This window comes from Ambystoma mexicanum, chromosome 4p (genome assembly GCF_040938575.1).
Source record: "Ambystoma mexicanum isolate Mex_15411 chromosome 4p, UKY_AmexF1_1, whole genome shotgun sequence".
NCBI lineage: Eukaryota > Metazoa > Chordata > Amphibia > Caudata > Ambystomatidae > Ambystoma > Ambystoma mexicanum.
The window spans coordinates 512,923,283-512,949,173 of record NC_090927.1 but is presented as its reverse complement, the minus strand read 5'-3'; the positions used below and the strand labels follow the sequence as shown (position 1 = coordinate 512,949,173).

The 25,891-nt window shown below is 50.0% G+C and overlaps 1 protein-coding gene across 2 annotated transcripts in view; it reads right to left on the bottom strand.

Annotated features, from left to right (window-relative positions):
* The window catches only part of EIPR1 (EARP complex and GARP complex interacting protein 1), an 823,988-nt gene that overhangs the window by 648,723 nt on the left and 149,374 nt on the right, over positions 1–25,891 (bottom strand). The gene's annotated exons all lie outside the window — the stretch shown is intronic.

The window sequence follows — 25,891 nt, the reverse complement described above, 5'->3', positions numbered from 1 at the left end:
GGGGAGGGTGAAGGAAAAATGTGGCGTCCTTTCTTTGATAATTGGGGTTTATCAGTGGTGAAAGGCAATGTGAAATGGGGCATTAGGCCCAAATGTACTTTTACGCTTTTACTTCCTCTTGCATGGGCTACATTTTGTTGTTGGAACGCTTAATGACAGTGTGTTTAGAACTTCAAATTCCCACAACCTCCTTGAGCAATCACAATCCCCTAATAGTAAAATTTGAATTTAGAGTGCAGCTTAATGTTCCGTCCAACTTCTCTAACTTAACAATTGTTAACAGGTGCAAGCGATTGGGGAAGAGGATTGCTAAAGCGAACAAATGTACTGAATACCTAAACCACCTAATTAATTCAACCACCCTATTCGAGAAATTAGAAGTTTTAAAAGGTCGAGGGGGCTGTTGAGCAGCCTGAGGAATGGCTGCCTGGCTTTAGAGCTCCGTGCACTGTCGGCACATATCCGCCTTCATCAGCAGTTTACCCAGTTACTTTCTGACTTTACCTGGCATGGTGTATGGTTGACATCCCAAAGTATATCTGCCCCCAGTTCTGGATAAAACCGTAGCTCCAGAGCTTTGATACGGCAACTTTCAGCTGGACCATGTGGGCAGCTTCGTTTGCGGCCATCTTTCCCTGGCTGTGTGGGAACCCTACTCGCCTATCCAGGCGCCTCTGCGGAGCAGGTCTCATCATCCGCGGCATACCAGCACTCACAGGGCTGTGGGCGTTGCTCCGCATCATCCCACCTTATATACCATTGCTGCTGTCGGCGTCGACTGCCCGTCTGAGGCGCCGGGTGTGGAGAGTCTGGGCCCTGCCTGGACCCCGACTACCGCGCGGGGGGGGGGGTGGCGGAGTGGCCCCCGGCGGTCGCTGCCGTTCCATGGCGCACTGCCGTCTAGCCCTCCGGGCCTGACTGCTCACGGCACCCGCTGCATTGCCGCCTCTGGGACCTGGAGCGGAGGAGAGGCGGGTGCGGTGGACCGCCCGCTTCGCATTGCTGGCCCTGGAGCTGCGCTGGATTCCTCCTGTGCTCCTGGGGCCGTACAGCAGACTGCGGGACCGCTGGCCAGCACCGCGGCTGAATTTCTCCCATCAGCACACTGTTGGAGCCTTGGGTGCACCCCTTGGGCCCCCCGGAGTGAGCCAGCCTTCCACCGGTACAGGTGAGGAGCTGGGGAGGGGCCGCTCCTTGGACTCCTGGGTGCCTCGTAGTGCCAGACCCACTGGGTGCTTTGTTGCTCCTCTCGCTGCCTGCTTAATCCTGCAGGTGTTTCCCGAGCCATTACACTGAGCTACGCCCAGTCTCTACACTTAGGCTGTTGTGCTGGCTGCAACTGGGCAGCGGGAGACCTGCTGTGACATTCACCTTGCCTCTCACATCACTGCTGTACCTGGGTGGTGGTACAGCCTGCATGCAGGGCCTCCCCGCGACATGGAAACCCCATAACCCTGCATATATGACTGAATTAATGCACCACTGGAGCTGGATGGTTTATGCTCCATTGTACTAGTCACTTTCTGCACCTTGCACTTCCACTTATCACTGCCCTGGGGTTCATCCTCCGCGACTGCTATTGACCACAGGCTAGAGGGGCGGCACCCTGCATGTGAGCATAAACTGGTCTGCCGTAGCTACCTGCTCCACTGTCACAACTGCTGGCAGCTGGCGAGTCTGGCGGAGGTGGAAACTCAGACGCCGTTAGACTGTTCAGCCACGTTTCCTCGAAACACTATCCCGCGGTCTAGTCTTTTTCCAACATGGCCGCCCGTCGAGTATTTCACCATTCGTTACTCGGTGGCTCAGCGCGTTGCAAATGTGCTTTCCCGTGTTGCGTGCACTCCTTTCTGTAACGGAAAGTTACCCCTCATCGGATCAGCCTATCGACAGTCCTCTTCGGAGCATCGTGGGGTTTTTTTATGCCCTAGTGGCTTTTTCCCCTGAAACATATCTGGCTGTCGCGGAGAGGAGTCATTGTGAATTTCTCTATATAGAGTCACAGTGGCTTCCTTTCCAGGCAGACCATATCTGCTCACAAAGAAGAAGACTCCAGCGCGACACCCCCGAAGAAAGAAGCTGAACTATTCTACCTCATCAGGTGAGGAGGAGGAAGGGACTCTGAGGGTGCGCAGTAATTCTAGCAGTGAGGAGGACATAGCAGATTCCGTGGTCAATTCAGTAAAAAAGTCTGATAGTCTTGACAGATTGCAACGCCAGAGTGAAGACATGGCCACGCCACAGCAATTACAAGAGCTGGTGGCAGCGGTCCAGAACCTCCAGGTTGAGGTCCAGACACTCAAGACCGATAACGCGGCTCTCCAGCAGAGAGTAGCCGCTAGAGAACAACAGTCTACGGATCTACCCCCTTTATCCGTGGTGTCAGGGAAGTTTGATGGCTACGAAAGGAAGGTAAAGGAATTTCTAGAAGCCTGCAATATACATTTCACATTCAGACAAAATGCCTTTTCCACGGACCATGCTAAGGTGGGTTTTATGATAACGCATTTAACCGGGAACGCCTTGGCATGGGCAACCCCTTTGGTTTCCCAGTCCGATCTAGTCCTACAAGATTATGCTGCTTTTAAAGACCTCCTGAAACAGAACTTTCTTCGGACAGAATGTGCCCACATCGCCAGTGAGGACTTACTGGATGTTCGTCAAGGGAACTCCGACCTACTCACCTACATATCCACCTTCAAGAAATTGGCTACTGAGGCTGGTTGGCAAGAACAAGCCCAGTACACGATTTTCCGTAGGAGATTGCGGGAAGAGCTTAAAGATGAACTTGCGAGGATTCCTCGTCCTGACTCCTTCTCGGATCTACTAGCGGCGGTTCTACGGATTGATTTCCGTTTAACCGAACGGAAGAACGAAAGGAAGAAGAGTCGTAGCTCTACCTCATTCCCGGACACTCATACTCCTGCCTCCTCACCTGCTACCCGGAATGCCCGAGATGAACCCATGCAAATCGGTACCACCAGACATCCTTTGACTGCAGAAGAGAAGAAAAGGAGACGAGATGAGAATCTCTGTTTGTACTGCGGTTCGGCAAATCATCTATTGAGGGATTGCCCAGATGTGCCTCCCAGAAGGTCGGGAAACAAACGCCCTCGGTAGTTGGTGGGACAGACTACCGAGGGACTCTCCCTTGTTCCTACACCACACTCTCGGTAACCTCTGCTAAAACATCCGAAGACCTGCGACTGATGGTAATAGGAATCAAACTTCGTTTCAGAGATAAAAGAGGTCGAAACTCAGGCGTTATTGGATTGCAGAGCCGCAGGTAACTTTCTGGACACCCTGTGGGCAGATAAGGTGGGTCTACTCAGAATTGCCAAGAAAGAAGATCAAAAGGTTGAAGGGGTGGACGGTACTCCCTTATGTCCTGGTCTTATAACCCACACCACCGAGATGGTACAAGTCTCTATACAGCAACACAAGGAGCAGATACTGTTTGACATTATCCGTGCTGATCATTTCCCCGTCATCTTTGGAATCAGTTGGCTTCGGAAGCACAACCTCATGGTGGATTGGATTAACAACCTAATGAGCTTTCACTCCAAGAACTGTCAAAGGGAGTGTTTACCGGAACCATTACATGAAACCGTTAAGACGGTAAGCGATACGGAGAAGAGTTCCATTCATTGTATTCCAGGTTGTTTTTCTGAATACTCAGAAGTATTTCAGGAACAGGTACCCATTGCACTTCCTCTGCATAGACCGGAGGACTGTAGTATTGACCTGGTCCCTCAGGTCTTGGTTCCTTTCGGACGGATGTATCCCCTATCTTTGTCAGAAAAGGCTGTACTCCGGCGTTACCTCGATGACAATCTAGCTAATGGACTGATCCGCTCTTCTAAATCACCTGCAGGAGCCTCGTTGTTCCTTATCCCCAAGCGAGACAGCAAAGAGTTGAGGCCATGCATCGACTACAGGAGACTTAAAGTGACCATCAAGGACCGTTACCCGATGCCCATCATCTCCGAAATTTTGGAAGCTGTCCAAGGCTCAGTAGTCTTCACCAAGCTCGATCTACGGAATGCCTACCATCTACTTCGGATCAGAGCGGGGGACGAATGGAAGACGGCTTTTCGCACACCCTACGGCCTGTATGAATATCAGGTAATGCCATTTGGCCTGGTCAATGCACCCTCGATCTTCCAAAGGTTCATGGACCGTTTGTTTTCAGATCTATTGGGACAAAACACAGTGGTCTACTTGGATGATATCCTAGTGTATTCCCACAATCAGGAAGACCATATCCCCCAAGTTAAAGAGGTTTTACACAGATTACAACACCACCACCTTTTGGTAAAGCCGGAGAAATGTACCGTTGCCCAGTCCTCCTTGTCCTATCTGGGATTTATTCTATCTGAGCAAGGAATCACCATGGATCCCAAAAAGGTCGAAGCCATACTAGACTGGCCGTCACCCACCTCCATCAAAGAAATCCAACGTTTCTTGGGACTTGCAAATTTCTATAGGAAGTTTATTCTAGAGTTCTCACAACTTACTCTTCCCATTACTTCCTTGTTAAAGAAATCTTCCAGACCCTTTATTTGGTCAGTAGAAGCTGAGAACAGCTTTCTCAGCTTGAAACAGAGTTTCTGTTCAGCACCCATTCTTTTTTTTATATATAAAATGTTTATTGTTTTATAGGTACAAACAAACATAACATCGATTAATTAACACTTGGTCAATACATTAAACACATTAAACACACAGGTATTCACTTCTTCGCAAAGCTTGAATTCTTTCTCCTATCCTTTTATACTGTAGATATGTTATGCTCAGTGGCTTTTAGGATCGTCTCGATCGTATGCATGAGTTCTATTCTGGCAGTTCATCAGATTCTAGGCCTTTTTTTTTTTTTTTAATGCCTTCAAGTGTCGTCCCATCTTTGCCATATCTTGGCTGCTTTCTCTGGGCATCCTCTTGTGGTATACACTCTCGTTTCCATCGGTACGCACATGTCCACATCCGTTACCCATTTCTCATATTGTGGGGGTGAGGCTGAGCCCCATAATTGGACTAGGTTCCTCTTTGCAAGTCCAGTGGATTTTGCAAACATGAGTTTTTCCTATCGAGATAGCTCTATCTCTGCATCGATCCCTAGTATCAGGAGTTTGGGGTCCATCGGTATCTCGCGGCCAACCACTATTGATAGCCTGTCGCAACATTTCTGCCAGTAATCTTGTATTTGTGGACATTCCCACAGGATATGGAAGAAGGTCCCTCTCGTTCGATGACATCGTAGACAGTTGGGATCAGTCGCCCTTCCCCATTCATGCAAAGCCTCTCTGGGATAATATATTCTGTGCAAGATTTTTAGCTGGATCAGCCTGATTCTGGCAGAGATTGCTGTCTCTTTGGGGTACATGAGGGCATTAGTGCAGTCCTCTGCTTGAATTGGACCCACATCTCTCTCCCATTTCTCTGAGTTCTGTGAGTTCCATTGTAGCGAATGAGTTGATTGCATTGTACATTGTAGATGTTATTTTGTGATCAATTCGCTCCATCACTATGTTCCTCTCGATCGGGGTACACTCTGGTACATTAGGGAGGTCAATCTCACTTGCGATGAGGGCGTGTCTCATTTGCCTGTAGTGGAAGTGTTCTGAATCAGGGAGATTGAATTTGTCTTTTAGAGCTTGGAAAGATTTTATTTCACCTTCTGTTACCATGTCTTCTAGTCTCTGGATCCCAGCTTCACCCCAGACCGACCACTTGGGGATACCTCTGAGCTCTGGAAGATGCTTATTATGCCACAGGGGCTGTTTCATTGTGACCTTCCTTTCCCATCCCAGGTGTTTGTGTGCGTCCGTCCAGATCTGTGTCCTCTGAGCGGCCATTGTGGATGTGTTCTGCCGTGTTCTTTTTTGATAGAGGTTTTCCATCAGGGTGATCCCTTGCTCTGCCTGCGTATCTGCTCTGTTGTGCGGTAGGTTTGTGTCGTTGTGTAGGATGTCATTCACTACTGGCATCTGGGCTGCCCAATAATAAGTTTGTGGGTGCGGGAGTCCAATTCCTCCTTCCCATACTGATCGCTGTAGGGTTTTCAGTGCGATACGAGGGTGCCCTCCACCCCACAAAAGTTTCCTAAGCGTCTCATCTATTTTGCGAAATTCTATTTTCGTTATGTATATCGGAGCGTTCTGCAGGATGTACATGAACCGGGGGAGGGCGAGCATCTTGAATAGAGCAGCTCTTCCCAGCAGTGTGAGTGGAAGAGTCATCCAGTGCCTCACACATCATTCACAAATCTCTCTTATTGGGTGTAGGTTCTTTTCTGTATATAGTGTTAGATCTGTCGTGATCTTTATCCCGAGGTATCGGAACTGCTCTCTTTCTGTTTTGTACGGGCAGTTATTCAGAGTTGTCGGATCAAGTCCCTTGATCGGGAATAGCAGGGATTTATCATTGTTTACCTTTAGCCTACTGAAGATCCCATAGGTGGTTAACATATTTGTGACGATGGGGCAAGAGAGAGCTGGGTCACTCAGGTAGATTAGAAGATCATCAGCGTGTAGGGAAACCTTGTCTTCCCAGTCCTGTGCCCACTGGAAACCTTTCCATTCCTGGGATTCTCCGAGCATTATCGCTAGTGGTTCAATCGCCAGTGCAAATAACATCGCCGATAGGGGGCATCCCTGTCTGGTGCCTTTTCCAAGTTTTATGCTTCTCGAGGACCACCCATTTACTCCCATTTCTGCTGTTGGGGCTTTGTATAGGAGTTTAACCCAGTTTGTGAATTGAGCTCCGAATCCCATTTTAGCCATTATGATCCACAGGGCCTCCCAGTGAACGGAATCAAAGGCTTTCTCAAAGTCAATAGTGAGGAGCGCCAGTTTGTCTTGTAGAGCCGGTGATCTTTCGATGGAAGTTTGTAGTCTATGAATATTCATTCGTGTGGATCTCTGTGGCATGAAGCTGCATTGGTCCGGATGGACCAAGCATGTTATCACTGTCTGTAGTCTGTTGGCTAGTATTTTCGCCAGTACTTTGGCTTCAGTGTTTATGAGTGAGATTGGTCGGTAGGAGCTACATGCATCCGGAGGTTTGCCTTCTTTATGTATCACCAATATACTGGCCTTTCTTAAGTCCGGCGGGAGTATACCCTTTTCCTTTGCATGCAGGAACATTTTGAGCATGTGTGGTGGCACTTCAGCAGTGCCAATTTTCTTCCAGATTTCCACAGGAAAGCCGTTGGGTCCCGGGGTTTTCCCATTTTGAAGCTGGGAGATGGCAGTCGTCAGTTCTTCCTCTGTTATTTCAGCTTCGAGTGCCAACCTCTGTGCTTCATTTAATGTCGGAATGGTCACCGTATCCAGTATGCTGGGGTCCGTAGGGGTCATCGGCGGGGCATATAGGTTTTCGAAATAGGTTGCAAAGGCTTCTGCAATATCTGGGTCCGTTGTGGCCCATTCGGTGTTTGTGGTTTTTATCTGGCGTACTTGTAGGTGGCCCTCTTCTCCGCTTTCTAGCCATGCAAGCATCTTGCTGGCCTTATCTCCCGTTTCGTTTATTTTGGCGCGTATGGTTCTATGTGCATGTTTTGCACACGTTAGCGCCACATTCTGTAGCTTCTTTTGCGCCACTTGTAAAGTTGTGTTGTCTCCTGCCGCTCCTGTGCTTATGTAATTTGCCTCAGCCCGTTTCACCTCTGCTTCTGCAGCTTCCACTTCGTGCTGGTGCACTTTTTTGTGTGCTGCTGTCCAGCTCAGGATTTCACCCCTCAGGGTCGCCTTGTATGCTTCCCATATTACCCCCGCGTCCTCCACCGAGTCCTGGTTCAGCTCAAAGTATGCTGCAGTTGCTTCCTGACTTTTTCCTGTTAGTTCCGGGAATCCCAGGTAGTATGCATTCATTCTCAGCCTCGGTGGCGGCTGTGGTCCCTCTGTCTCAAGCAGCATCGTGAGTGGGGAGTGAATAGAGATCCCTCGGGGTTGTAGTGTCGCCTCTATTACTTTATGTATGCTTTCGCCAGGGAGGAAAAAATAGTCAAGTCTGGACATTGACGCATGTGCGCCCGAGTGGAAAGAGAATTGCCTCTCCTCTGGGTGAAGGTCTCTCCATGCATCCCTTAGGCCCAGTGCCGCAGTGAAGGTATCAAGCTTGGTTGGTAGTGCCGGGTTTCTACCCCTTGTATGCGTGCGGTCCTCACTGATGTTCATTACCTCATTGAAGTCTCTGCCTATTACCAAAGTATCCGTTGGATTGTTTACTATTATCGGTGTAATTTCCTCGATTAAAGTTGTCATGAGTGTCAAGGGTGAATAGACTGCCAATATAGCTATGGTTTGGTTCCATAGTGTGCCTTGTATGAAAACAAATCTGCCTCCGGGGTCTTGGATTATTTTAGTTATGTCGATCAGGGTCCTTTTATTTATCAGTATTAGCACACCTCTCGAGCCCATGGAGAACCCTGAGTGCATTGCTGTCCTATACATGGTTCTCTTGAAGAATCGGCAGTTTGTGCCCACCAGATGTGTTTCAGTTAGCATTACTATATCTGGGTCTTGTCGCTTTATGTATTGCATCACTAGCCTTCGTTTTACGCTGTTTCCCAGGCCATTCACATTCCATGTCAGAAAGGCTAAATTTTTAGTATTATTTCTTGATGTGGCCATTACTCCTTGGGTTTGGTGTTATGTGCGAGTGTCCTTCCCTTGCGATCTTCATGCATGCTGTGATTGTTGCAGCCCTGCTGAGCCATTTGATTAGCGAATACCTCTGTAACTCCCAACTCCCCCTCCCCATACTCCACCCCCAACTGAAGCATCTGTCGCCCATTGAACAAAACAATTAACCAATCAAACTAATCGCAAGTGCGTAGCTGTCTTTGGTATTGGAAATACCTCGGTGCGCACTTGCTGCTGTGGGGGGGGGGGGGGGTGTGTGTTGTGCCGGTCTGTGGGCCGCCAGCAATCATTTTCTGGTTGCAAAATGTGTCAAGCAAAGTTCGTTTGATTTCATATCTGTGTTTTCCTCTTTCATTCGCCGTCACAGTCATTCGTCTTCTCTTTGTGGTATCGCATCCATTTCTTGATGGGGTGGCCTTTCTGGTGGTTCGTTTAGCCGTGACCTGTTTCTTCTCCACTCTTGGTGTTTGCGTGGATTCCTGTCTCCTTTCAGATTTCTCTCTGCCCAGGTCCATGCCTCTTTAGGGTCAGTAAAGTGTGTTGTCGTGCCATTGTGGTATATCTTCAGCTGAGCTGGGAACAAGAGACCATATTTCACATTCAGCGCTTGAAGGCGTTTTTTGAGGGGGTCAAAGGATTGTCTCATTTTCTACACTTCCCTAGTGAAGTCTGGGAAGAAGCCGATCTTGGAGCCGTTGTATGTTATGTCACCTTTTGCCCTGGCCATCTGCAACACTGCATCGCGATCTCTGTAGTTAAGGATCTTCGCTACTACTGTTCGCGGTTGCCCACCGGGTATCGGCCTGCCCGTCGGTACTCGATGTGCCCTTTCTATCGAGAACAGTTTCGACAAAGTCTTGGGTTCAAACAGATGAGCAATCCATTGTTCTAGGAAGAGTTCCATGCTCTCTCCCTCAGCTTTTTCGGGCAGGCCAAGTATGCAGATGTTGTTTCGCCTTGACCTGCCTTCACCTTCTTCCACCCTACTTTCCAGTACCTTTATGCGTTCCAGTGCTCTATTCATTTGCTGACCCATGCCTCTCAGTTCGTCTTCTGCAACCGATATACGGGTCTCCGCCTCTCCAGTGCGGGATGAGAGCTTTTGAAGATCGTGGCGTAGTAGGGAGACTTCTGTGGAAATGCCATCCATTTTGACCTCCATAGAGGTGCGTGAGTTGGATATGGCGTTCATCACATCCCGTAGGGACAGATTTTCTTCAGGATTTTGTGCATCCTCAGATCTGCCCGCTTCCGTTGGTGGAAGCATGGCGGTGGTTGTGAATTGCTCCATCGTGCTCTGGTTGGTCCCTTTTTTTGTTGTCGCTCTATCTTTGCCCATCGCAGTTGTCGGGTGTTGGCTTGCTTTTGGTGCAGGCTTTAGTGTTTCGAGTCAGCTTGCGGGGTAGCCTGCGCAGTGGCACTCGTGTTTGTGTTAGAGTTAGTAACCAAAGCGTGTTGCGCTCCTGTGGGGCTCTCTGTTATCTATGTGGGGATGTCGCGGCTCGAGTTCCGCTTGGAGGCTGAGCCCGGGGAAGTCCTGTTCGGTTGAATTAGTCGGGGGAGTTTCCTCCCTAATTTTCCCTCCTGTGGCTTGTATGGGCTTCTATGACTTCCCCTGCCCTCTCAGTTTTATTGGGGCCCCCGCGTTTCTTCTCGCTGTGCTGGCGGCGCGTAGTGGGGTTTGCTTTCTTATAGCTTTTATCCCTTAATTCAGGATCTACCTTCTGCACTCCTCTCTGTCCCAGCTCTTGTATGGCCAGTATTTTAGTTCGTGTTGGGGAGGGAGGGGTGCCCTGCCCTTTTCATCCACCCGCCCCCACTCCTTACCGGCTTGATTATATAGGATGTCAGCAGGCGCTCAACGTTGTACGGAGCACCCGCAAGCCGCGGTTTGAAGCGTGAGGCTGTGTTACGGGTGCCATCGTTCTCTCCAGGCGCCAGTCGTTGCGCAGGGGATCAGGTTGCAGCCGCTCGCCTCCACCGCAGGCCGCCCTATTCTGTTTACGAGGGGCACTCGTTCCGGGCGTCTGTCGGTCGCTTCAGGAGTGGCGATGCGGACGCCTCCAGCTTCACCAGGTTTCCCAGCGCTCCGGATTCGTTCTTCTCCGGGAGTGCTAGTTCGTTGCAACCGCTCCTCTGATTTGGCGCGTAGCGGCCATCTTGGATTCACTTCAGTGCCTGCCGCGAAATTTCTTTCCCTACAGATTTCTCGATATCTGTTCAGCGGAATGCTTCCCAGTTTCAGTCTATTGTAGCGGCGAATGTCTGCTTTTATTCGCTGTGATTGTTCGTCTCCGTTTCAACAGTTTTCTTCAGGATTTTGGAGGATTCTGCTGGCGGCCCGGGAGCTCACACGGATCACGTCTGCATGCTGCGTCCGCTGGCCACGCCCCATGCACCCATTCTTAAGCAGCCAAATCAACTAAGACCCTTTATCCTGGAGACCGATGCTTCAGCAGCGGCAGAAGGTGCCGTTCTCCTTCAATCTGACCAAGGCCGGGAACATCCTGTGGCTTACTATTCAAAGACTTTGACCCCAAGTCAACTGAACTATTCCGTCATTGAACGGGAACTCCTTGCCATGAAACTGGCTTGCCTTGAGTGGAGACATCTACTCCAAGGGACACTTCATCCCTTCCAAATACGTACAGATCATAAGAATCTACAAATCATCAAACAACAAGAATGTTACAACACCGGAAAAGCCAGATGGGCTCACTTCTTTGCTCAATTCAATTTTTCCATAACCTACATACCTGGTACCCAGAACCAGATTGCGGATGCATTGTCCCGCTGAGACGACACTAACTCGACCTACAGGAAGGAGATGACTTTCCCACACACCCAAAATATCACCTTGGTGTCCTCCTTTATGCAGGAAGTGAGAGAAGCCTCTCTGAATAGGTCAACACTGGATACTAGTAGACTGCCAGTCAGCTGTAAAGATGGTCTATGCTTTGTCCAAGGAAGACTCTTCTTGCCCACACAAAAACTCCGCCAACAGGTTCTTCGATGGTGTCATGACTCTAAAACCGCCGGACATCGAGGGATACGAGGAACGCTGGAATTGCTTAAACGTTCGTTCCATTGGCCAAACAGAAGACTGATACACAGACCTATGTACAATCGTGTTTTGTGTGTCAGCAGAACAAGCATTCCAACTCTAACAACTTCATCATTGAACTGCCTAGTTCCCAGGGTTGTAAATGCATTATGGTCACTGTGGACTCTTATTCCAAACTAGTTTCTGCATACACTTGTGTATAGGCGCGTTACAAATGCCATATCATATCATACATCTATTACTGCGCCACAGGGAGTTCAGTATCAACCAACACCAATTTCTCTTAGTTCATCATATATTTATTTATTGATGGCCCATAAGGATGACACGTGTTTCGGCACCCTACGTGTGCCTTTTTCAAATCTGGGCATAAATTGTTTGATATACTATCGTCGGAGTACAAATAGCTCACTGAAGCTCATGACACGGCTAAACAAAGCCTACAGGAGGCCAGCAGACGGTATAAGAAGCAATCAGATAAACATCGGAGTCAAGTGCCTACTTGGGGTACAGGCACAAAGGTTATGCTGTCCACAAGGTTTTTGCCCCGTTGGGTTCGCCCTTCCAAACTATCTCCCAGGTACATTGGACCATTTGAAATAGAGTCCAGAGTCAATCCAGTTGCCTACCGATTAAAATTGCCAAAGACCCTCAGACGGATCCATCCGGTATTTCATTCCTCTCTCTTACGCTCTTTTGTACCGGATACTAGGAAGCGAATTTCGCCCAAGTTAATGATCCAGCCCACTTCTGCCTTGGATGAATACGAAGTCTCACAAATCCGTGACTCTCGATGCCATCGAGGGCGCCTTGAGTATCCCATACACTGGAAAGGCTTTCCCTCCTCAGAGGATACTTGGGAACCAGAGACTCAGGTCCATGCCCCCGACTTCTACTCCAGTTTCAGGTAAACCGGGAGGAAGGGGTCTTCAAAGGAGGCATACTGTCACGGCTGCTGGCAGCTGGCGAGTCTGGCGAAGGTGGAAACTCCGACACCATTAGACTGTTCCGCCACATTTCCTCGAAACGCTATCCCGCGGTCTAGTCTTTTTCCAACTTGGCCGCCCGTTGAGTATTTCACCATTTGTTACTCGGCGGCTCAGCGCATTGCAACTGTGCTTTCCCGTGTTGCGTGCACTCCTTTCTGTGAATCATTCTGCGGTCATTTCCCTTTCCCCCGCTTCCCAATTTCCTTCCTTGCTAATAGTCTAACCGTTTTACGTTGCCTCTTCTTCCTGGTTCCCGGCATCTCCACCTTCTTCTACATTCTGCTTGTTTGTGGCAGTTGTGTTTTGCATCCTCACACCTGTCTTTGGAGTACTCCTCTGGAGATTTCTGCTTCAGTAATGGAAATTTACCTCTCATCGGATCAGCCTATCGACAGTGTTCTTCGGAGCATCATGGTTTTTTTTTTATGCCCTTTCCCCTGAAACATATCTGGCTGTCGCGGAGGGGAGTCATTGTGAATTTCTCTATATAGAGTCACAGTGGCTTCCTTTCCAGGCAGACCGTATCTGCTCACAAAGAAGAAGGACTCAAGCGCGACACCCCCAAAGAAAGAAGCTGAACTATTCTACCTCATCAGTTGAGGAGGAGGAAGGGACTCTGGGCGTGCGCAGTAATTCTAGCAGTGAGGAGGACATAGCCGATTCCGTGGTCAATCCAGTAAAGAAAAGTCTGATAGTCTTGACATCCACCTACATTAAAACAGCCTACCCCACTCCATCACCTGCCGGACGACCGATAATTGACTTGGCCATTCAACCACGTCACAGTTCACGCATGAGCATTGACTGGCCATTCTCAGCAGCTGTGTCAGTCTGCTCCCCTGGACTTCCATTCCGGCTAGCTGGTGCCCCCTGAGGCAATCACCACGCACAGCGCGCCCTGGCCTGGACGCTTGCATCTCGATCTATTTGGGTACTCCTACGTACTCACCTGCACAGTAATGTCGAACAAGTCCGGCAGCGCCAAAAAAACGTGGCCAAGGACAAATTCGCCAAAGCAACTCTGAGATCAGAGTTGGGTCATGCATCCTCCAATCAAGATGAAACTGAATCACGCGGAGGCATGCCAACCCCTGACCTCACCACGATGATGGAGTCCATGGCTAAAAACTTGGCTTCTTTCCATGAAAAGTTGGACGACATAAACGCCAATGTTGCATCGCTTAAGTCCCAAATAGACCAGGCCGGTACCAGGATCACCGAGGCACCCTTCAGGACACAGTTGCCTCCCTTACCAGTGATATGAAGGCTGTAAGAGCGAAGTGCGATGATTTGGAATCCAGATCACGTCAGAACAACATACGGATCATTGGGGTCCCAGAAAATGCTCTCAAGGGTCACATGGAACTGGCGGTTGAAAACCTTCTTAAGGACTTGCTTGACAATCCTGATTTATCCCCTTCGAACATGCCCATCGCACCCTATCTCCGCGAGCTAAACCCGGAGACTTTCCCAGACCTGTCATTGCCAGGATCCTCAAATATAGAGACAGGGATCTCATCCTTGGTCTGACCCGTGAAAAAGGTGAGCTTTGCCTTGACTCCCAAATAATCAGGATCTTCCCTGACTTCTCTGTAGGTGTGCAGCAGGAGAGGCGTCAATTTCTTGGAATGAAAAAATTACTTAGGGAGCGGAACATTTCCTGCGCAATGCTGTTCCCGGTGCGACTCAAGTTTAACTTTAGGGAAAAACGGTACTTTTTCACCGTCCCAGATGAAGCTGTGAAATTCATAGAGGCGCAGATACCGCTTCACAACCCAGCTGAGGACCTTATGGACAATGACTGAGCCATGGCCTGGTTATTTTTTGGTGATCCTACGAGGAATGCCTGTGCTACCGTTTATTTGATTTCAGTCTTCCTATGGTCCATGTACTCATGATCCCTTAATTTCTACCATGAGGCAGGTTCGGAGTTGCTACCTCCTTCCCACATGCATTGAGGCTATTTCAACTGTGTTGTGCTCTATTTCTGCATTGTGACTCTGAGCCCGCAATCAATAATGTATTTGATATAGTACTGCCTATGGTACACTCTTGTTCATAGTGGTGTTCTGTCTTACTTGTGACATTTAAAATTGCTGGCTCACACCTGCATCTATACTGGCCCTACTTAGTTGCCACTAAAAATGTTGCTGTTTCGGTAAAATGTTTGCATTGTTTATACTGCCTATGTACAGTACCATTCTGATACTTCAGTTCTCCTGTTCTGGTCGGACGCACGGCAACAGCACTCCCCGCTGCGGTTGCAATGGGCACTATATGGGAATTGTTAGAATTTGGCCCCTGTTGGGCCTATAGCACAGCCGATCCACGTTGGGATCGAGCTGCTATGTCCTGCTTAGAGGAGTATATTGCTGTTGATGGGTGGGGGGTGGGTGGGTTCACTACCAGCTATGATGGGGTGGTGTGGGAGGGGGGGAGGTGCTGTTATAGGGAGTTTTACTGGAAATGGCAGAGGCAGACCAGTGTACCAGCTCATCGCAGAGCACACTCGTACGGACAATCATACTCTCCGAGACACATTGAGACACTTCAGTTGGGATGCACCTTAGGTCATTAGAATGCCTACTAAAATAATGTCCTGGAATGTCCGGGGACCTAGTAATTTCCCGTAAAATCGCTGCCTATGCTCAGAGACATGGGGTTAAAATACTTATGCTGCAGGAGACACATTCCACTGGTAGTTTGGCGACACACATCGATCCATCTTGGGGACCTAATAGGTTCCACACGATCTACTCCACACAAGCTAGGGGAGTACTAACCTTGATTCACAAGTCTGTCAAGCTCACTCTCCATAAGGACTACACTGATCCCGAGGGTAGATACATTGTCATGCATTGCACGATCATAAACAGGGAATACATTCTTGTCAATACCTACGGTCCCAATGTGGGTATCCCAGACTTCGTTGACAACATTGTCTCAATACTGTTGGGGTATGTGGGCATGCCTATCATCTGGGGAGGCGATATGAATCTAATTCTCGACGCTGGCCTGGATAGGACTGGAATCGCCCTCAGACCTCTATCACACTTCGCACGCAGACTACACATACACAGCGCATCATTGAATATTCGGGATGCCTGAAGGACCCTCCACCCTCAAGCACGCAAATACACTTACTATTCTACCGTTCACAATAGTTCCTCCAGAATTGACCCCTTCCTGGTATCTAACACTCTCATGGGGAAGATTACCGAAGCGCAGATATTCACCCGTACGCTGTCTGACCATGCCCCAATCACCCTGTCTGTAGAGTTGGATGCCCCAGTGCCTACTTTCAGCACATGGCGATTCAAGTCCGCTGCTCTCCTTGATATTGTCTTTAAGGCTGACATATTAGCTGACATCAAGACCTTTTTTGAATGCATTTCTCTACATACTACTACTGCCGGGGTCCAGTAGATGCTTTTAAAGGTATACATCAGGGGGATGTCCATCTCTAGGGAGGCGGGGGTATTAAAGACCATACGAAATGACCTTAATCGCTCTGAATCCAAACTGCGTGAACTGGAACAGGATTGCTCGTCAGCGGCCGACCCCCGCCAAACTTGCTCGGATCAGCGAGGAACTTGAAGTGTTCCAAATGCACGCCACTAGGGAGGTTTGATATTTTAGTCGCCCTCAGGCGCTTGCAAGTATGGTGAGGGCGAGAGACCAGGCAGAACACTGGCGAAATGAATGAGAGGGGAGGGGGGACATGCCCAAATAGTGTCGGTTAAGGATGCACAGGGGGTTCCACAGTGGTCGGACCAGCAGATACTGGGCATCTTGACTGTTCTACACCAAGTTTTATGCCTTGCCCCCTGAAAATAGCGATCAGCACATGAGAGACCTTCTTGAACAGATTCCTATGACAAATCTCCTCCGATACACGTGACCAACTGGAATCCCAGATCCGGTTGGACGAAATAGTTAAAGCCATCTCGGACCTCTCGAAGGGCAGTGCACCTGGCCCTGATGGACTCACCCCTCAGTTTTATCGAGAGCATGTGGCCATTCTTGCTCCCAAGTTATTGGAGATCTGGGAGGAATCATTGCGGTCATCTACTCTCTCTCCCTCCCTCCCTCCCTCCGTGAGGCCATTATAATATTATTGCTCAAACCCGACAAACCTAGGGACGAATGTGGCTCATATAGGCCCCTCTCCCTCATGAACATGGACACCAAGATATTCGCTAAAGTTATAGCAAATCGCTTCCTCCCGATCATGCCACACCTGATCCACGAAGACCAAGGGGGCTTTGTACCCGGGAGATCCACTTCGCATAACAACCAACGCCTCTTCAATGTCATGGCCAGAATCGACCACAACGCAAGTGCCATCGCAGTCACGCTGGATGCTCAGAAGGCATTCGATATGGTCTCATGGAAATATATGTGGCTGGTCCTAGAGACTATGGGGATTGGCCCCAACATGATTGAATACATCAAATTGCTGTATACTACCCCGATGGCAAGGGTCTGGGTCAATTCCCAGACATCTACACTAGTCACACTTTTTAGGGGCAATCGGCAGGGTTGCCCTTTCTCCCCGATCCTTTTTGCATTGGTTATCGAACCAATGGCTGACCACATCAGAGTGCGCCACTCCCATAAAGGAATACGTCTGAAGGTCTCCCCTGAGATAATTTTACTGTATGCTGATGACGTATTACTAGACATTAGAGATCCCGCCACCCACCTGGACACAATACTACGGGATATCACACGCGTGGGCACCCACTCAGGCTTTACAATTAATTATTCCAAATCCGAGATCCTCCCGCTTTCCGTCTCCACTCAGCAACCCCACTCAGAATATCCACTCCGCTGGTCCCCCGGCAGTATCAAATACTTGGGCGTCCAGGTCAATCTAAATCCACTGTGTTAGCAGATAATTACCTGGCTGTGGCACAATTAGCTGAATCAAAAATGACACGGTGGCGCCATCTCCCACTATTACTGGCTGGTAAACTCTCCCTCATTAAGATGGTTCTAGTCCCTAAATTACTCTACATCTTTAGCAATGTTCCCATCTGGCCTGGGGAGTGATACTTCACACAACTGCATAAATCGTGTGCCCAATTCCTATGGCACGCAGGGGCGGTACGCAAGAAATGGTTGGACATGACACTCACATATGAGAATGGGGGATTCACGGCCCCTGATCTACTACTGTACTGGACGGCCGCACAAGCCCAATTCGCCACGTGCTGGTACCCTGGCTCCTCGCCTCGGCCGCATGTTAAGTTGGAAACCCTGGCGGCAGCGGAAATCAACATCATGACACTGGTGCTCCACTGCCACTATGTACCGGGCTCCCCCATTGACCCTGTAGCGGCTACCTTGCTAGCCTGGGGCCGGTTGCTGATGGCATCAGACGCAGCTTGCCCCTACTACAAATGGCTTCCCATATGGCGATTCCCTGGATTGGAGCCCACACATGGTGCGGCCCTGGCCCACTGGTGGGGGGTGCTGGGATACCAAATGCTAACCGACCTATTTCCCGATGGTAAATTCATTGATCCACAGACATGGAGGCAAGGTCACACTGGGTCCGCACTTGAATTGTTACAATACTACCGACTCGAAGCTGCTTTCCATGCTAGATGGCCCACCTTCCCAATGGAGCCTCCTGACGCCCTGGAAATTGCTTATATAGCCAACTCGGGGGGGAACTCATAGCGTGGTCTCCTCGTTGTACAAAATGCTACTTAGGGCCGCTCCTCCTTGGCCATCCAAAGCATGCTCCGAATGGGCTGCTGAACTGCGTCTAGAGGTTACTGACCACTTATGGGTAAAGACGTGCTCCCACACTAGTCAAGTATCTCTCAACTCTCGTCACCGAGTCATGCAGTTTAAATTACTAAATAGGCTGTACTACACCCCTCTCAGGATCTCTAGGTTTGCTCACACTAACTCACACAACCGCGCACGCTGCAAGTCAGAGTGCGCTGATCATTTACACATGTTTTGGACGTGCCACATGTTGGGACATTTTTGGAATTAGATTTTGGGAGCTCTTACGGACATCACTGGTACGGTGGTTGACCCTGATCCGGTGGTGGTACTGTTTGGGGTGTGGAATGACGACAAGGCTAGACGTATGGCTACATTTTTTAACATTGGTTGCATGATAGCCAAGAAGTGCATCCTACAACGCTGGAAGAACCTCTCTCCCTCCGACCTTCCAAATGTGGCTCAAAGCACTAACCTGGGCACGGAATTGCGAATAAGAATTTCTCAATATGCTCCCAGCTCACTCCCGCCCTAGGAACATATGGTCTGTTTTTAATAGCTACCTTAACAATCGGGATGAGAGTGTGTCTGGCGGTGTCTCATCTCCGGCTTTACAAGACTAATTTTGTATATTATACTGTCTCGCATTCAACTACTCCTTTTTGACCATGCATATGATGTCCTATCGATTTACGTACAATGTTTCTTGCTTGTATTTCCTCTATTGTATGCTTTGCTGTGTTGGGAAGTTTTCGCTGTCTACTTGATCGGATTGTTGAAGCTCCCAACCTAGGTCTCAAAGAGAAGGGGGTTGGCTCCCATCCGTTTGATTAACTAGTTCAAGAAAAGAAAAAGGCTTTGCGTAAAGAAATTTGCAAAGCCCTTAGAGGATCCTCGAGTATGGTGGTGTGCAGAGAACAGGTTAGAAAATTGAAGAAAGTCTTTAAATGGGCAAAAATCCTACCAATACTATCAGTCTCATCTGGAAGGGGAAATAATGCTACTTATTGTCCTTAATAAGGATTGCCATCATTTCTGGGGGCGGATTAACAATTTGGTGCATTCCCAGGACAACAGGATAACTATTTCTGAAGAAGTTTGGGGTAAATATTTTGAACATCTTTACAGGCGCCCAGCTGTGTCGACGCCAGAGCCATCTATTAATTGTCCATGGGTTTTGAATGTCAGTGTTGAGAAGATAGAGGAGATCATTAAGAGGGCCTCCAATTCACAGGCAGCAGGGCCAAATGGGTTATCCAACATCCATTTAAAGTCTGATCCAAGAGTATGGGCTATAGTGCCGTTTTTTTTTTTTTAAATATGTTTATTTTAAACAGGCAGGTCATAACAATACAGATTTGATCATACGTGACATGTATCATGAGAGCAATACAGTTTGTTGCCCTTCCCTCCCTCCCTCTGGATATTAAGTCCCTTCTTCCCGTCCCTGCTGGAGGTCCCCATCGTGTAAGGTTCTCCTGGCCAAATGGGGCTTGTATGTCAGGGCTGGAAAGTTTCAGTCAAAGTCTAAGACCGGGCCCCAGATGTTGTGAAAGCGGTGTAGGAGACCTGCCCCGGCTGCTATCACCGTTTCAGCGATTAGGATGTCCCAGACTTTCACCCACCAGAAAGGCATAAGAGGGCCTTCTGCAGTTTTCCAAGTGCGGGCTACCACATTTCTGCCTGCCAGTAGGCAATGAGATAGTAGTTTGGCTTTGGGTCCAGATCTTGGGTAAATTCCGGGAATTAGAGCTCCAAGAAGAATGGGTTCGGGGTCTAGGGGTAGCCTTATCTGAGTAATGTCTGTAATAGTCGCCAGGCATTGTTTCCAAAAGGTTTGGGGTTTAGGGCAGGACCACCACATGTGAAAGAAGGACCCTGTTTGGCCACATTGTCTCCAGCATTTCGGGTCGAGCGTAGGATTCATATGGTGGAGTCTTAGGGGAGGGTAGTACCAACGGAGGAGGATCTTGTAGGCGCATTCTCCATTTTTGATGCATGCTGAGGAGGCGTGGGCCGGGACCAAATGTCCACCCATAATTGGTCCTCGATAGGGTGGCCCAGGCCCGCTTCCCATTGGGCCATATACCAGGTCTTGGAGGTTAAGAAGTTCTTTTTTAGGCGTTTATATAGGGTAGAGATTTTCCCCCGGGCTGGGAGCTCATTAAGGGTTAGTTCAATGGCTGTAGGGGGGGCAGGTGGCTGCTTGGCGGGTCTGTGGGTGAGAGCACCAATGGCGCAGCTGAATATATGTGAATCTGTCTTTTTCCTGAAGCTGAAAGAGTTCTTTACATCGCTCAAAGGTGCAGTGTTGTCCTCCTTCGAAGAGTTGCCCTAGGGTCTCCAGCCCTCCCGCAATCCAGGTCTTGAAGTTCCGGGTGGACAGCACGGGTGAGACGATTGGGATCATGAACACCGGGGAGGAGGGGCTGAGTCCCACCGGAATCCTCTTTTGCTTCAGTGCTTTGTCCCAGACAGAGATGGTATGTTTGGTGGTCGCCAGAGCTTCCCGCCACCATCGCCGTTCTGGAGGTGGGATGTGTGGAAGCGTAGTGGAGGGGTAGCTGCACCTGTTCGAGGTCCACCCAACTGGGGCGGTTGGTGAGCGTTTGCCATGATTGAATGCAGGCCAGCTGAGCCGCCATCTGGTACTTCTGTAGATCCGGAGCCCCGAGGCCGCCGAACTTAAGTTGTAAGTTTCGAAGGGCTGGTGCTGGGATTGGTACTGGGGGTGATGAGCAAGCGTATAGGAATCTCGGTAGCACGTTCATTTTACAGGCCATGATTCGGCCCATTAGTGATATTTCTTGTGCCGCCCAGCGCTTTAAGTCGGCCTCCAGGTCCGTGAATAGTGGGGGAATGTTTGCGCAGTAGACCTCTCTCGGGCTACCTGGAATCTGAACCCCTAGGTAGTTAATTCCTTTGGTCTTCCATTGGATTGGGCATAGCGGGGTTAGGGCTTCCCGCTTCTCTAGGGTCAGACCCACTCCCATAGCAGCTGATTTCCAGAAGTTGATGGCAAAACCTGTGACCTTTCCATAGCTCTCTATCTCAGCCAAGGCCTGAGGGAGAGAGGCGCGAGGCTCCGTGATGGTCAGGAGAACATCGTCCGCATAGAGGGCCAGTTTATGGTGTGCGGATCCCGACTGAAAGCCTTCGATTGCAGGGTTCAGCCTGATCCGTTGGGCGAATGGTTCCATAATCAATGCGAAGAGGAGCGGCGACAGTGGACATCCTTGCCTGGTTCCACAGGTTAGGCTGATGGGGGAGGAGAGGGTGCCATTAATTCTGAGAAGGGTTTTGGGCGCTTTGTAGTTAGCCAGAGTCATAGTGCAAAATTCCGGGCCAAATCCAAAGGCCTCGAGAGTGAGCCTTATGAAGGTCCAGTCTACTTTGTCGAATGCCTTGATTGCATCCAGGGCAGAAGCACCAATTCCCGAGAATCTCGGGAGGCAAGTTCTACCAGGTCCAGGGCTCTACGAATGTTATCGGCTGTGGAGCAGTGTTTGAGGAAGCCACTCTGGTCTGCGCCGATTATCTCCGGCAAGATCTGGGATTGACGTGTTGCTAGAATTTTAGAGTAGATATTGCCATCTATACTGAGTAGGGCAATGGGTTTGTATGATGCGGGGTTCTTCGGGTCGCTTCCGAGTTTAGGCAGCAGGACCGTAATTGACTCTTGCATGGACGGGGTTATGGTACCTGTGGTTCTGAATGAATTGAACAGCTGTACTAGGGGTGCTAGTAGTTGAGGTTTGAAAATCTTTTAGAACCTGGTTGAGCATCCGTCTGGGCCAGGGGCCCAGGATTTAAGGGCTTTTAATCGCCTCGTCCACTTCCTCGCCGGTAATTGGGCTTCCAGGGAGTCACGGGCTGCCTTTTTTAGTCTTGGAAGCGCCGCCTTCCGCAGGTATTCCTTCTGTTTCTTTATGTCCCGTGCCGGGGCGGTCATTACTTGGGTCAGGTGGGCTGGTGCGAGATGTAGTTTGTCTTGGTCAGCGTATTGGGTTTTACCATGCTGATCCCGCAGGCCCACAATCGTGTTATTCCTTTTTGCCTTGGCAAGTTTGGCCACCAGCAGTTTGTTCGTCTTGTTATTTTTAGCGTAGTAAAACTGTTTAGCTTTTGCCATTTGATGGGCAGTGTGTTCGGCGTAGTGAGCCTCGATCTTCTTTTGTGCTATACGGATAGCTTGTTGTGTTGTTGGGGTCCAGCCTTTCTCCTTGTGGATCTTTTCTGCTTTTTCGAGTTCTTCTTCAAGGCTCAGACGGGTTTGTCATCTGTGCCTGTGGTAGGCCACCCCTTGGGCAATCAGTTCCCCCCGTACCACTGCCTTCGTTACATCCCAGTTGCTGGCGGAGGAAGTGTCTTTGCTAGAGTTTTCCTTAAAGAAGTTGTTGATCGTAGTTGCGATCGCATATCTAAGAGGCATCTCGTTAAGGCTCGAGTCATATAACGTCCATCTGCGCTGTTGGGGATTGGATGGCCCTGGTGCTCGGATTTCTAGGGTCACCGGGGCGTGGTCGGACAGGATTCTGGAGCCTATTGTCACATCGTTGGTAAAAGTGAAGATTTGCAGGGATACTAGAAGGTGGTCTATCCTGGAGAGTGTCATTGGAAACATAAGAATAGAAGGAAAAGTCGTTTTTGGAGGGCTGGATTACCCTCCATGAGTCCACCACCTCTAGAGTTCTGAATAATTGCAGGAGAGCTAGTGCTATGGCGAGGTCCCCATCAGAGGGTGGGTGCGATTTGTCTTTCATAGGGTACGGGACTCCATTAAAATCGCGACCGATCACAATCTGGCCCTCCAAGAAAGGAGAAGGAGTTGTACTTAACGACTCGTAGAAAGGCGCCTGACCTGAATTTGGCACGTATACCGAGACTATGGAGTATAATTGTCCCAACAGCAGGCACTTCACAGCTATGAAACGCACCTCCGGGCAGCGTCTGGAGTCCAATATTTGAGGGTTCAGCTGTTTTCTGAAAAGGATTGCTGTGCCACCTTTTTTGGAGTTCCCAGATGCGAAGAGTTGCTTTGGGAAGTGTTGGGAATGTAGGCGTCCGAGGTCTGCCGGCAGTAGGTGAGTTTCCTGTAGCATCGCTACTGCAGCATTGTCATTCTGGAGTTTTTGCAGGATTGACTTGCGTTTGGCTGGCGAATTCAGTCCTTTAACATTTAGGGAGACAAACCTCAGAGTCTGATGTTCCAGGGCAAGATCTGGTGTCGCCAGTGAGCTCTGAGGAGGCGTGGGAGATGCAGAAGGGTCAGCCGACATGTCGTAGGATATGTGACCATTTATTAACCTGATTTTGAGATTTTTGCTCGGACCTCCAACGGGAGGCCCAAGATTTAACTGGGGGAGGGGGACCTTTTGTGGGCCTAGGACCACCCCCTGGCCAACGGGGCCACAGAACAGTGTGTAGCCAACAAGGCTAGAATCGTAAGTAGTCTTAGTGGATAATTCCAAGAACTCATAGGTGGATTGTACCTTGGAACTGGGCATGGGCCGTGGGGTGAGGACCGCTGCATCGGTGGTTAAAGCTCATCTGTGTTCCTGCAGGTGATGGCTGGCTCCAGGGCACCGGGCTTGGAGAGCTGGGTCACGGAATGCTGATGACTCCATTATGAGACCGTACCTGGCTATTTCCTTTTCCTGAATCTCGGGACCTTAGACCATGAGTTTTGTTTGGATTTAGGGGAAGCCATAGGGTCTGAGTCAGCTGTCACCTCAGTGGTTGGTGGGGGCGAAGGTCCGGGGGAGTCTGCATGCATAATTTTTTCAGCGTCTTCTAGGTGGCTGATTCTTCTCAGTGTGCCCTTGTAGGAGAATTGCAAGGCTGCGGGAAAAAGCCACCTGTAGCAAATTTTTTGGTCTTGAAGGAAAGTGGTGGCTCGCCTCTTCTGGAGGGTGAGAGGATATAGGTCCTGATAAATCTGGAGGGAGGCACCTTGGAAGGTGATTTCATCTTTGGAGCGGCTTATTGCCGAGATGGCTTCCTTCGTGGTAAAGAAATGTACCCTGGTGATAACATCTGGTGGGATATCCGACTCCGCGGTGGGGACGCAGCCTGTGGGTGCGATCTAGAAGAAGTTGTGAATCCTCCAGATGTGGGAGGAGAGTTTGAAAAAAGAGGCCCACATACTCTGCCAACTCCTTGTCTGGGACTGAGGCTGGAATTCCCCGAATTCAGAGGTTATTGAGCCGGGCCCTATTTTCCAGGTCCTCCTGCTTGTATTCTAGGATTTCGTACTTGTCCTGCAGGAGTCTAATTGAGCGTTGTTAGGACGAAGGTATGGTCTTGGGTGCGATCCTCAACTTTCCCCAGTCTCTGTTCCACCTCCGCGACCCTCTTGTCAGTGTTCTCTAGCTTAGTGGTAAGCTCGGTCATACGAGACTGGAATTCAGATTTAATGTCAGCCATGAATTCACGGATGTCTTCTTTGGTCGCCAGGGGGTCCCTTGTTGTCTAGGGATTCCCGTGAGGCAGGTGAGGGGGGGGGAGGGGTCTTGTTTCTTAGCTCTGGTGGATGACATTAGCATTGTCGCTATGTCGGAGGTCTTGGTGGATTTCAGTTGCTTGGTCATTGTGTTATTTGTCATCGGCCGGTCAGGGGCCGCCGGGGCACTGTAGCTGTGGTGGCAGATCGCTCTGGAGGCCGCCCGAGGCCCTTCAGAGCCCTTTGGGAACTTAGAGTGTGTCACTGGTGCAAGTCATAAGCTTTATCCTCGGGAAGCGGGGCCGTGGGCCGGGGTGCCCGAGGAAGAGGAGGGGAGGAGAGGGGTTAAATGTCTCACATGCAGGCCAGGCTTACCTCCACCTCGATTCTAGGTCCCCTCAGGAAGGTACAGGGTCTCCAGACGGGCGCCGGATGTTCACTCAGAGAGGTAGTGAGGTGTAGTGCTCTCCAGGGACTCCCCGAGGGAGGCCCCTGCCGTCAACCGCTATGTGGGGGGTGGGTCCCCTGCCCCTACTCTAAGTGCAGTCCTCAAGCGTCTTCCTGGCACCAATAACCAGGATGGGGGTTTCTGTGTTGTCAGGGGTCCTGCCACGCTAGGGGGCTGCCTGTGCACGCCTTTGGATTGTTGAGTTGGCCCCTCCAGGAGGCCCAGGGAGAGCCGCCAACGTGGCCTGTGGAGATCTCAGCCTGTTGGAAGGGGGTACCCCTTCAGTTCGGAGGTATGTAGTTGCTGGATGGTAAGGGCCGGGGCGCCCCAGGAGGAAGAGATGAGAGAGGGGCCACGCGGCCCGGGGAGTGTGGGGAGACAGTTCCTGAGATCCGTGCCTGTGCCTCCCGGGTCTGCGTGAGAGTAGGAGAACAGGCCCCTGTTGCAGCGCGTCGCGACTGCCAGAGCGGGGAGCTCCTCCGCTGGTCGAGCGGGGGCACCGGCTAGGCAGCAGGGTTTAGGCCGGCCTCTGCGGGCTATTTCAGTATTTCCAGGGGAGCG